Source organism: Cupressus sempervirens, chromosome 6 (assembly GCF_028749045.1).
Source record: "Cupressus sempervirens isolate cs-2001-9-10 chromosome 6, ASM2874904v1, whole genome shotgun sequence".
Taxonomy (NCBI): Eukaryota; Viridiplantae; Streptophyta; class Pinopsida; order Cupressales; family Cupressaceae; genus Cupressus; species Cupressus sempervirens.
This window is the reverse complement of record NC_143123.1, coordinates 694,473,704-694,488,169: the sequence shown is the minus strand read 5'-3', so window position 1 is coordinate 694,488,169 and position 14,466 is coordinate 694,473,704.

Genomic DNA, 14,466 nt, shown 5'->3' with positions numbered 1-14,466 from the left:
TGATCCAGCATTTGCATGTCATATTTTGGTTGCTAGGGTCGTTTTCTGATTTTTGAAGCTATTTTTTACTATTAAAGGTGTCTCATTTACACTACAACAACATCTTCTGTTCATCAGCAAGAAAAACGCTTTCTGGGTTTTGTTCGCAGCCCCGAAAAACCATATGGGTATCTTTTAGATTTTGCATCCAAGCTGTATATTTTTTAGAATAGAGCATGCAAAGCTACAGCCATACCCCTCTCCGTTGGCAGCCGCGGATTTGAATGCAGTTTTCAAATGTCTTGTTCTTGCTCATACAGACTCCGATTTTGATGATTCTTGTTATGAACTTGGCTATTTTTTTGTGGTCTATCCACTAGTGGAGTTATTTTTTGATTGTCATGCATGAATTCTTCAGAAATTGCAGATTCTCAGCCGTGACTGTGCACAGTTCTCGTTTTGGAAACTTCAGAGGATCATAAATTTCTCATACGACCTTGTATCGAGACAATTCTTTTTTTGAAAGTGCATATTTTTTGAGTAGATCGCAGTGGTGCTGTTTGTTTCCTTGATTATTGTGCCCAAGTTTCACTTTTAGCATATGCTCTTCATGAGGGTTTGTAATGCATTGAAATCAAGACCACTAAGTATCTCTTTCTAGTGGTAGTTGTAAATGCACTAAAATAAAGTGCCAAATCATATTTCTTTGGGGGGGGGGTTCTTTGATTGAGTAAAAAGCGGGGGGCATTGTCGTGGCTGGGTTCTCTTCTTTTTAGCATTTCTTTGCATTTCTTCATCATGGATCAATCAAATATGCCCATCCTAACTCCATAAAATTACTTTGAGTGGAAATCACACATGATAATTCACTTAAGGAAAGCTGGATTAAATAGGATAACTATGGGACTTGAAACTGAACCTACTAAAGATGAAGACAAGCCTAAGTGGTTTAACAAATGTGATGAGGCATATGGAACATTGTGTTTGTTTGTTTCTCCTTACTTTCTATTTCACATTGAGTCTTTGGATACACCAAATGAAGTATGGACAAAGCTAGAAACATTATTTGGCACACAAGATTCAATGAGGGGTCATATGTTGGAAAAATAATTAATTAGTTTGAGTCCAGGCAATTTCAACACAATCCAAGATTTCTTCACCAAATTGAAATCACTAAGGCTGCAGTTAAAACAATGTGGAATTGAAAAGAAAGATGAACAACTGATTCTCAGTATTCTCTCTAAGCTAAGTTTAGAATATTATGTGTTTGTCTCTACCTTCTATGCTACTAAGGGTGCACTTGGTACTCAATTCACCATGCCATCTCTAGATGATTTTGCTATCAATCTCACTCAAGAATAGGACAAGCTAATCCAGATGGGCACTCTTAAGTCCTCTAAGTCACATGCCTTAGCAACCAACCAAGGCACAAAAGAAAAAAAAGGACAAAGTAGTAACAACAATAGTAAGGATGAGAAACAAAATAATAGTGAGGAAAAGAAGGATCAGATACCAATTTCTTGAAAAGTAACTATTGATACCTCATCCTCTAAGGGCGATAAGCCTAAGAAAGAAAAGGTTAAATGTGCCTATTGTAAAAGACCTACTCATGATGAACATAAATGTTTGAAGAAACAAATTGATCACTTGACATACATTCTTGAGAAGAATAATATTAGTGTTCCTGAGTCTATCAAACAAAGTTCTAATGAAGAGTCTAACAAGGCAAAAGAAAACAACAAGGGGAAAGGAAAGGGCAAAGCTCTTGTCGCGGTTGCTTCCTCACCATCCACCTGAGTTCTTGATTCGGGTGCTTCGCACCACATGGCTTCATCTAAGGAAGAACTTGCATCGTTGGAGCCATGTACTATGCCTTCTATTTTGATGGGTGATGACACGCCTATTGAGGTGTGTGGGAGAGGGTCTGTTGATGTGGGGGATGGCACATTCCATGATGTTCTTTGTGTACCCTCATTATCAACTAATCTCCTATCAATATACCAAATCACTCACACAGGTTTAGGCAAGCGGGTTGAGTTCACTCTTGATTCAGTGGAGATACGTGAGTTGCATAGTGATTCTGTAGGTGCAGTTGGGAGAGCAGATCATCAGTCATGACTCTATCTATTTTCTCACTTTGTTCCTAGTCCTCCTTCATCTGTTTTTCTCACTCACTCTAATGATGTGAGTAAATTATGGCATGAGCGGTTTGGCCATCTTAACTTCTGCTATTTGCATCAGCTCAACCAACAGAGCATGGTCACAGGGTTGCCTTCGGTTCAATTCTCAAGAGGTGTTTGCCAAGGTTGCATTCTTGGTAAGCATCCTAAGGAAAAGTTTGACAAAAGTAAGGCATGGAGAGCTTCACAAATACTAGAGTTAGTTCACAGTGATTTGGCTGGTCCATTTCAACATCCTTCTTTCAGCAGGGCCCGATATGTCCTCACATTCATTGATGACATTTCTTGATATACATGGGTGTACTTTCTCAAACAGAAGTCAGAGGTATTTGATCATTTTTGAGACTTCAAAAATTTTGTAGGAAAGCAATCTGGGAAAGCCATCAAGGTTTTGTGCACAGACAATGGTGGTGAGTATGTCAACCATCAGTTTGAAAGATTTTGCACTTCAGAGGGGATTGATTTACAGCACTCAGTTCCATACAATCCTCAGCAAAATGGTGTTGCAGAATGAAAGAATAGATCCTTGAAGGAAATGGAAAATTGTATGATTCACTCTAGATCTCTTGCACCACAGTATTGGGCAGAAGCCATTAACTGTGCTTGTTATATCCAGAACCGTGTTCCTCACCGAGCCTTGAAGGGAGTTACTCCTTTTGAAGCTTGGAGCGGTCAAAAACCATCAGTTAAGCACTTTTGAGTTTTTGGCTCCCTGCATGGGCCCACATTCCTATAGAGACACGTAAGACCTTGGATCCGCAAAATAGACCTTGCATATTTGTAGGTTATCTTGATGGTGTGAAGGGTTATCGGTTGCTCCACCCTACTACACATGAGTTATTCATTGAGAGGAGTGTTCAGTTTGAGGAGGGATCTTCAAGCTCACTTTCTATCACTTATCCAACTCCTTCTACCTTGACATTAGAGTCACTTGGAATACATGATAGATCTTCTGATGAGTCAGATTCACCTAAACAATCTTCTACCTCTACTTCTAATGCAGAAAGTGATTCAGAGAACTCACCTCCTTCCTCTCCTAGTCATCATTCAGAGGTTAATGATTCCCCTCTAGATTCTCCATCTTCTTGCCCACTTTGGGCTAGACAGACCTTGCAGTCTGCAAGTGATTGGGTTGGGGATCCATCAGACACCAAGCAAACTCGTTCACAATCCCAGGATGCTCCACATGTCTGCATTGCTACTGCCTCAGATCCACAGTCCTTTCATGAGGCTTCTGGTATTTTTGAGTGGGATACAACTATGCAAGAAGAGTATAGTTCCTTGATGAGGAACCACACTTGGGATCTTGTCCCTCTTCCTAAAGGAAGAAAACTTGTTCGATGTAAGTGGATCTATTGGACAAAATTTGCAGCAGATGGGTCAATTGAGAAACACAAGGCTCGCTTGGTCGCCAAAGGATTCTCCCAGGTTCTTGGGATTGACTACTCTGAGACTTTTGCGCCAGTTGCCCAAATGAATTCCATTCGAATTGTTCTTGCCATTGCTGCAGCTAATCGTTGGGAAGTACATCAGATGGATGTGAAGAGTGCTTTTCTTCATGGTGACCTTCATGAGGAGATCTACATGGAGCAACCACAGGGCTTCCTTCACGATTCTTCACTTGTGTGTCATCTTCAAAAGTCTCTCTATGGCCTCAAACAGGCTCCTCGGGCCTGGTATGCCAAGATGGACTCCTTCCTTCTATCAGTTGGGTTCACTCAGTGCCATTCTGATCCTAATGTGTACATTTTGCAACAGGGTGATTCACTTCTATTTTTGGTTTTGTATGTTGATGACTTGTTGATCACAGGAAGTTCTTCACCCACCATTAAGGCTGTCAAAGTGGCCCTTCAGGACAGTTTTTTGATGACTGACTTGGGCTTGTTGCATTACTTTCTCAGGATTGAGATCCTTCAGTCTCCTTCTAGGATCACCATCACACAATCCAAGTATGCTCTAGATTTACTCTTGAGGTTTCATATGGATGACTATAAGCCTGCTCCGACTCCCTTCCTTTTTGGAGTCAAACTTGAGGCTCAATGTTCTTCTCCACTTGTTGATGGCACTTTGTACCGCCAACTTGTTGGGAGTCTCATTTATCTGACTCATACGAGACCTGACATCTCCTATGCTGTAGGCATGGTCTCTAAGATTCATGCAGGAGCCCCATGAGTTACACTGGAAAGAAGCCAAGTGGATCCTTCACTACATTCAGGGTTCTCATAATTGTGGGATTCACTACGCAGCAGGTATTGAGCTTGATTTGGTGGGCTACACAGATTCAGATTGGGCAGGTGATTCTAAGGATCGCAAGTCTACTTCAGGGTATAGCTTCTCACTTGGGTTAGGTCCTGTTTGTTGGTCGAGCAAAAAGTAGTCTGGTATTGCTTTGTCTTCTACTAAGGCTGAGTATCGGGGGGCTGTAAATGCCGCCACTGAGGCCATTTGGATTCAACATCTTCTCACTGAGTTTGGTATCCAGATCAAACGACCATCAGTCATATTTTGTGACAACCAAAGTGCCATTCAGATCTCACGGAATCCAGTTCATCATCAACGGACCAAACACATAGAGGTCCACATGCACTACATCCGGGAGCTCATCCATGGTCATGTCATTGACCTTTGCTATTGTTTGACTTCCGAGCAAGTTGCTGATATCTTCACCAAACCCTTCACTAAGAGCAAATTCCTTCATTTGTGAGCTTTGCTAGGGGTGCGGGATGCTTCATCTTTTGGGGGGGCCTCTTCCTCTCACTCAGAGTCCTGAATTTTTTTTTTTGGGGGGGGGGGGGGGGGGGGGCGGGGGTGGGGTCTCTTTTCTCTCTCTTTTGAGAAATCTTATGTACATGGGTACATCATCAAGCTTGACTTGTCGGGACCCATTTCTACATCCACCTAAGCTTTGCTTATGGGGGGGGGTGTTAGTGTAGTTTTTTATTTTTCCTATTTTGCTAGGTTTTTCCTACACTTTTTAATAATCTCGCTTAGGTTAATAAAGCATGTCTTATTAGGTGAATGGTTGTGAGGTGTCACCTTCCTACATGTGAGCATCCATTAGCTATCTTGGGAAGATACTTTGCTATCTTTAGTCCGATAGATGGTTGCTCCTCATTGGTTGGTGTTGACACCTCCTCCCTCTTCCTAGCCTATATAAGCATGCTACCTGGCTTGTATTTGCATCTCTTGTTTTTGCATCTTCTTAATGCTATTTTGCTTCTAGCATTTGCATTACTCTCTTGGAGACTAACTCTATGATGCTATTTTGATTTTGTATCATTTGCATTCATAGTTTAGATATTTACTCTTTGCACTATTTTTCTGGGTTATTAATCTTTTTCAGATTCTAACCGTCCAGATCCACACTCTGTTAGAAAACCCCAAGGAAGATCTCAACTCGTGCTTGCAAGCCCACCAAGATATCTCCTTATTTTCCAAGCTGTAGCTACTAGCCCTTCTCAAAATTTTCTCCAAGATCCAAGTATACACTACCTCACAGTCAACACTCTATCCATACATTCACATCTCCATCACAATCTTATTGTAGACTGCCTCACCTTCAACACTCTGTCCACAGACTCAGGAAAACTCGCTCTTTAGCTACTCTCCACTTCTCCAAGATGGATCAATAATCCCCTAAAGACTTCCTAATAAGCCCTATTTATACCAATATAAGCCACAAGTCTGCCCAAAACAAAAATTAAATACAATTACATAAATTAAGTGCCACATGTTGGCCAACAACAACAATTAAATTCCAAAAATTGATGTCTTAGGAAAATTGTGATATCTCCTTGCTATAAATTAATTAGAACTTGAGCTTCAAATTGTAGTTAGTACTCTAGGCCCTCTTCCATTCCTGAAATTTTCATCCTCTAACTCATTGTAAAAAATTAGATACATGGACTAAAACAAGCACCAAATTCCTAAGCAAAGCCAAGCTCCTCCTAGACCATGCAGAGTGACCAAAGACTAGGCCGAGTCCCAAGACCATGCCGAGAAACCATAGACCATGCCAAGCTCCATAGACCATGCCAAGAAACCATAGACCATGTTGAGTAACCAAGGACCATGTCAAACTCCAAAACCATGCCGAGCTCCAAAGACCATTCTGAGCTCCAAGACCATGTCAAGCTCCAAGACCATGCCAAGCTCCAAAGACCATGCTGAGCACCAATCCTTCTTCAACCGAGTACTAGTCCAAGCATCCACCAAAGCAACTACCGAGCCTCCTCCCATGAACTCCAAAGTAGTCACCAAGAAAAACCAAGATGCTTCTACATCAAGAAGTCAAATATGTTTACCTTTTTCAATATCCTAAAAACCATTAGTTTTGCACTATAATATGAGAAATCAAGATATAAAATTACCTTAATTTCTCTTATGAGAGTCTATAAAAAAATTATAGTTGTGAATTTTGATTAATTATGAAATTTCCATGGAAATATAGGATATCATTATATTCAATTTCATGAAGCCAAGAGAAACTATGATTAAGGGGTTTATTGCCTATATAGACAAATCATATGGTCTAGGTTGAAGATGGAGCCTCTTTGTCTTTATTGTCCATTGTGATATAAAGAAAAAAAATGTTTCTAACAAACATAAAACAATACATATTTTTGCCATATGAGAGTATATGAAGCACAACTTTAGAAATAATTTATCATCAAGAATAAAATTTTATCTTAGGATCACATCCATTACATACTCATATGCAATAGTAAAGTTTGAGTCAAGATTTCCCAAATTTTAAGTGAAACCTATTGGAGAGCCTCACCTATGAGATTTGCATTTTTTCCCATTGCAATAATTGACCAATGAAGAGGTGATGATGCTTTTAGAAAACTTGATCCTCTGAGAAGTTTGGAGACATGGAATGGGCTGCCACAAAACATTAAAATTTAGTTAAAATGTAGTGTCTTTTTCCCTGGAGAAAAAAACACAAATTCTCTCTACTCATGTACCTTTTTTGCTAAAACTTTGTTGTCTATAGGTGCTTCGAACATGTATATTTTCAAATAGAAATGGTTTGTCTTCTGGTGTATATGAAGGATTGTGTAGGCTTTTCCTAAGGTGATTAATCAGTTGGCATTATTACTCTACAGGCTATGGATACACAATCAAATAATAATAATGGTTATTTCCCTTTATATGGTATGCAATAAGCTAATTTGGTATGCATTTAAGAAAAATGTAGTTGCATTATAAAATCATGTGAATCGTAGTTGAATGCCACATGCAAATTTACAATGAATCTATAATTCTCTCATGGACCTAATTTTTCTATCTAATTTTATAACTTAAAAATAGAAAATATCACCTAGAAAATTGTACATACCCAATAGGTAATTTTTTTAAAAAAAAATTACATTAAATAAATATTGTTGGTATGGGCCATAGATTAAATGGAGATTCGACGATTCCCCAAAAGTAGATTATTTGGATATAATGTGATGAAAACATTAGTCTCTACCTTGAGGAGGTGAGACAAATAGTACAGGTAGCTTATTTAAGTTCAAATGTTAGTAACTGGTAATTGTACTTTACTATGCAATGGATATGCTAATGAAGTTTTAGAGGGGAATAAGAGAAAGCTTTGGTCAATTTTTTGTTTATATTTGTGTACTATGTTTGATCAACTAGTTGCTTAACCAAACACATCCATTATACACATTTATTAACAAGATTGTATAATGTGAAGATGGAATATTCTAGATGATGTTTTTCCCTAAAATAGAGAAAAAAATGGTTCTAAAGATAGACAAGAAAGGTAGAGTGTGCCTCTATTGGTGATACTTTAAAGGAAATAGTTTATGGGTTTGATGCACAACAATAAACATATTATTATTTATATTGAAGAATATTCTTAAAGTTCAAATAGTGAGAAAAATTAAATATGATTGAGGACTACAATATTGAAAAATTATGAAACACTCACTTTGATACAAATTTTATTTTGATCATATAATTTTTCATATGTAACTATTTTAATTTTTATTTTCTTTGATAAATTTCTCAAAACTAGATATATCTAGTAGTTACATGCTTGTGCATGGTAAATTAATATCGAATAGGTTCCATTTGAAAAAGAGAAATAATGAAAGTAATCATGCATATTTTATTGTCCAAGGCATCATGCTATACTAGTCTAAGTTACCTACTCCATGAGATATTGGCAAATAAAAATTGAGAGAAATACGTGGTTGAGAAAATGAAGTTAAATCCTTTCTCAAGTTACTTTGTTTATATTTATAAGATGAACTACTAGATCAAATATTTTTGTATGGTTGAAAACTCAAGGTCTATTCCAATGTTTTATATATCATACATGTGTATATTTCTGTTTCATTTTAACTACTTTTTGTTCTAAAAATTTATTTATTTTTAAAGATGTTCTTCAAGGACATCTAGGGATGGGATCTATGGATTTGATAATGATATTTGAGAATATTGATATATTTTACATGAAGGTGATGGATTAGTCTCACTCTTGACATAAATATAAGATTTAGCCAAATTGGGAAATATATCAATCCTTAGATATGTTGGGGATATGAATCCTATAAAATTCTCATCATGCATTATATTAGTTCAAGTTTCTCTTCTAGATAGACTTGAATGACTTAGACGTTAGAATTAGTCATATATTTAAGGTTTCTATTAAAATTTAAGAAAATGTTATCAAAAAAATATTTTAAAATAGTACCGGCCTAAATAATCCCTATTTCTCTTGGAAGTAAATAATATATGTATTTTCATTACTATAAACCAATAGTCTATTTTCTAGTTTTATTTTCTTTGTTATCAATGCTGCCCTCTACAAAATATACCGTAAATTAATGTCTTGATATTTAAAAATTGGTTAAATTATAAGTCATTTAGATCTTTGAAGTTTGAAGTGAGATTTATGTAGGAGGCCTCATTCTGATGTAGGAGCATCTAGTGGTGTAAGAGCAATCCTGTATCACCCAAAAAAATATGCTTAGATATTGTTTTTGTTTAATGTGTTTTCATTTCTAGATACCCATTTAGGTCAAATAAAGGTTTCAACTCTCACAGTTTCGCTATTAGTTTTCTGGGTTAGAGTTTTGAGCACCTTGGGATATGTACCAAAGCAAAAAATGGGTTATTTTGTAACTGAGCCAAAATTATGATGAGCTAGAGGGAGTAAGTTGGAGAGATTATTATAATTCAAATTTAAAGTGCTTCAGAAAATGAATTAGGTCACTTTACGATTAGAAAGTTATTGCAGTTTTAAATTTCCTAGAGACCTAAGAGTGCTTCAAAGGCAGATTTGAGGCACTAAACGGCCTTGTATGGGCGCAAAAAATGGGGAATGAGTGAAGCCTATCCATGGGGCTATAGAGTTCTTTGAGAGTTTTCATCAATTAGAGTCCTGGTTCAAAAGTTATGCCTCCCGGAAACTGATCTACCATTTCTGGATTCTTCTAATTTTACACTGACTTCTAATGTGACTTCTGAAACCTTTTGTTTTGGTGGTGGATGCCAACTAGCATATTCTAGAATGTATTCCTAACCCTAAACCATTTGGGGTCTATTTAAGAGCATTTCTGGCATTGTAAAGGTAGTTCTCAGTGGAGTTTGAGAGAAGGTATTGTGTGGAGGATTTCTTTCTCTAGAATCATACTATTGTAAGCCCATTGGGCATTTTTCACTGAAAATAATATTTCCCTTTTCCTGTGTGTTCATTCTGTTCTTGGGTTGTGTCTCCATCACATTCCCTACATTGATACACTTCACGGGATTGGACCTCAGGCTACAATGATGTTTGTGGAAGGATGAGAGGAATGAGTGATCAAATTTTTGGTATTGAGATGGTAATTTTAGAATAGCCAATCTTAGATGTTTCTTATACTCTTTTCAAGGAAGAACATTTTTTAGGGATAAGAAGAGTACTAATGAAACCTTAGGAATCTTCTCTAAAAAGAATGAGCGTGATAAGTTATTACAATAAATTCTAATGGTCGGTATATTGAGGCATCTATAAATCTCTTATTGGTAAAAGTAGCTGAAGTTATTAAGAAGTATGTAATGCTTGGTGATCAATTTTGTAGCTTTTATAGCTATTATTTTGTCATTTTAAATTATTTTAGACAATAAAAAATGCATTCTTCTACCCTTCCACCTTTTCCATCTATATCTCATAGCCTTAACTTGTGAAGGAAGAATCCTTCATAACTAGTTTAACATGAGGGTGATATTCTTCTAAACATGGAATTCTCTAAGGCTTTATATATTCATAAAAACTTACAAATATCTAGGCATAAGAATGTTTTTAATTGTTTGTAAGGAACATTCCTCAATGCTAAGATATATACCCTCAAGGGCTCTTCTATAAAGATTTTCTTCGGAAAACATATGAAACCCTAGAGGTAAGCTAAGGTATACCTTAATTATTTCATCTTTTATGATTAAGACTTTGATTACTCCCATTTTGTTGAGTGTGCTTTGGATTTCTTTACCCCTAATTTTGATGTTAAAGGAAAAGTGAAAAAGAGCGAATCGTCCTCTCTTTTTTTCTAGGAAAAAGGAAATGCCCCTGTAAGAATTTGGCTTAGGCCAAAATTCACCCAAGAACTAAAGAACTCAACACAAGCACATAGTAGACCAAAATAGACAAAGTATGATTAGAATGATGATATTCATTCAATAACTTGATTGAGAGTACACTAGGAGTGCCTGAATATAAAGTCCTGAAGAGAGCTTCTAGAATGCATAGAACTCAACATCATGATATGTCATACAACCAGGCACATGTCCACCAAATATGGATTATCCTCCATTAAGCATAGGATTAAGTGCGATGATGTGAGGATAAGCCTACAATGGTGTAGCGCACAAATTAGTGGTGTAGACAACATGTGCTAAATGAGGAGTGCAGATAACTATGTTGTCAACATGACAACTTAGTGAATGATGCATACTCCTGTGTTGTAGACACCATGTGCATAATTAGAGTTGCATAACTCAATGAGAGTTCACAAACTCCTAAGTGTTTCACCTAAAATAATAATAAAATAATGTAAAATAATTAAATAATGCATTAACCTAAGTAAAACTTAAGTAAGTGTAACAAGTAAATACTTAATTACACCAACACCCCCCCTTAAGTGCAACTTAGGGGAATTCCCTTAAGCTTACGAAATCTAGGATGAAATGCAATATGGGTCTCCGCTACTAGGCCATGTTAGGTGTTGGGTGATCCGACGTGCTCCCCTGCCCACAAGTGGTTAATTATGTGGTGTTCCATGTTCACTAAAAGTCATGGCTTTTGGTGCAACGACAAATGGGCCCTACAAGTGGTATCAGAGCCTGGTTGTTTTTTAGTTATCCTCTATAGGAAAGTCTCACGGTTGAGTGAGAGCGATGGCAGATGAGGGTAAGTTGAGGGTTGACAGGTTTAATGGGCAGAACTTCCAGTTATGGAAGATGCAAATGGAAGACTATTTATATCAGAAGGATTTATGGAAGCCGTTGGAAGGAAAAGCCAAGAATCAGGGAACTATGTCAGAGGCTGAATGGGATCTTTTGGACAGAAAGGCACTCGGAAGCATTCGGTTATGCTTGGCACCATCGGTGGCATTTAATATTACAAAAGCAAAGACGACAGAAGATTTGATGAAAACCCTAGCGACACTGTATGAAAAGCCCTCCGCTTCAAATAAGGTATTTCTCATGAAGCATTTATTTAATATGAAAATGGTAGAAGGTGGATCTGTTGCAGATCATTTAAATGAGTTTAATACTATTACTAGTCAATTATCTTCTGTGGGTATCAATTTTGATGAAGAAATTAGGGCTCTCTTGATTTTGTGTTCTTTGCCTAAAAGCTGGAATGGCTTGGTAATGGCGGTGAGTAATTCTATTCCTGGATCTAGTACCCTAAAATATGATGATGTGATCGGTGTTATTTTAAGTGAGGAAACTCATAGAAAATCCTCAGGTGGATCTACATCAGGAAGTGCTTTAAATGCACAAAGCAGGGGCAGAACGACTGAAAGAGGAAGTAACTCTAGAAATCATGGGAAATCAAGAGGAAAGTCAAAGGGGAGGAGGTCTCAATCGAGAGGACAAAATGATTGCTGGTACTATGGGAAACCAGGGCACAAAAAGAAAGATTGCTGGACTCGAAAGAAAAATGAAGGAGATAAATCAGATGGAGACGGGAGATTGTTGGGTGATGCGATGCGCTCCCCTGCCCACAGGTGGTTAATTATGTGGTGTGCCATGTTCACTAAAAGTCATGGCTTTTGGTGCAACGGCAAATGGGCCCTACATTAGGTACCCATGTACATAATGAAGTACAATCTCCCATAAAGCAGGGAAAGAGGGAAAACCTTGTGGGAAAAACCCTCCCCCAAAAAGAGAGATAAAGGAGGATGCATGGATGGATGGAGTAATCAAGACCCCCCCATTATGACATACATCCAGTATATACATAAGAGAATGATGAAAGGAGGAAGAGAGACAGGATGGGCTCCCCCCCCACAAAGAAGAATGCATAATAGTGAATGCTCCAATGAAGAAGCTGATCCAAGACTACAGAATGGTGTTCTTCCCCTTAGGAAGAAACAATGCCAAGGGTAAAAATGAGACTTCTGCTATGTGTGGAAAGAATCCCATGGATAAATGATGTCTCTGAAACCTGCTTAGCTGACTGAAGAACCTGTCTCAAAGAACTATCTGACTCTGCAACTGATGAAGAACCCTACTGCAACTACTAATCATAAGTATCCACAATCACTTCAATCTGGGAGGATTGATCATGTAGAGAATGAACAAGAGAGTCAAATGGAGCTCTCGTGACAACTGAAGAGGGTAAATCTACATCAAGAAGAAGAGGAAGATCATGAATACTGTCCCCCAAATCTGTGACTGAACCTGTATCTGGAAGACTAGATATACCCTGTTGTTCTAGACCTATCACTGTGGCAATATATGCATGTGGACTGAACTAATGAAGTGACCTCTCACTGTATCTGTCGATAGAACTCCATGTGTTTGAAGCTGTTGAAGCACTATCACTGAAATCACTATTAGTATCCACACAATATGATGTGCGAAGAGGAGTAGAGGACAAGCTAGGTGAACCTTCCTCAAAATGTACATCCTTCTCCAAAAAAATCTGATGAGTCTCAAGATCTAGAAGTCTATATGCCTTCACACCATCTTCATAACCAATTAAGGTACAAGGCTGAGGTGACTATGCCTTCATCCCTTGGAAGATAGCTTTGCCCATGCAGGACAACCAAAGACTCTGAAGTGTGTCACAATAGGTTTTCTGCCACACCATGCCTCAAAAGGAGTTTTTCCATCTAAGGCTGGATGAGGAGAATGATTAAGAATGTGAGTGGCACTAGAGATTGCTTCAACTTCTAATGATGGATCGATAGACTTTGCATGAATCATGCAACTTGCCATAGACTTAAGAGTTTGAATCCTCAAAGCTGCAACATCTATCTTATACAGACTAAATGTTGAAGGAGTATGAAGATCAATGCTCTCATGTCTACAAAAGTCTTTAAGTCTTGTGTTCACATCCATGCTTCCATTGTCCATGCAGAGTACTTTGATGGCCTTTCTGGATTTCCGTTCTACATGAGCCTTGAAGTCTAGAAACTTGTCCAACACTTCATTCTTGTTATGCAGAAAGTAGACCCAAGTGAACCTTGAAAAGTCATCAACAAAGGTAAATATGTAGCGACCCTGTCTAGATGCAAAAGGACCTGCTAATCCCATGTGAACCATCTATAGAACACCTATTGCTCTAGAAGACTTCCCTCTTTGTAACTTCCCCTCTAGATGCATATCCACTAAATCTGTTGAACACTCACCCTTGGAAAAGTTGATTTGAGGTAGACCTTTGACCATGTGGTATGTGCAAAGTTGTTGAAGATACCGGTAGTCAAGATGACCATACAACTCATGCCATAATTGCATGTTTGAATTTGATTGAGTTAACAAGGCCTTTGAAGGAGACTTAGGTACAAAATGAGAGAAACAGTACAACCTCTTGTGATCATTCACATTCCCCGCTGCAACCAAGGAATCATCTTTGAGATTGTGCACTTTTACTGAGTCTAGAAGGAACTCAACTCTATGTTCATCTCCAAGGTGAGTGATTTGGTAGATTAATAGGAGATTTGAACTTAGGTTTGGAACATAGAGAACATCTTGAGACTCTTCATTTTCCATTTCCACATTTCCTTTCCCTTCAACTTCCATTTTGCTATCATTCCCCATGAAGATGTGCAGTACATTTGAGTGATTCAATGAAGAAAAA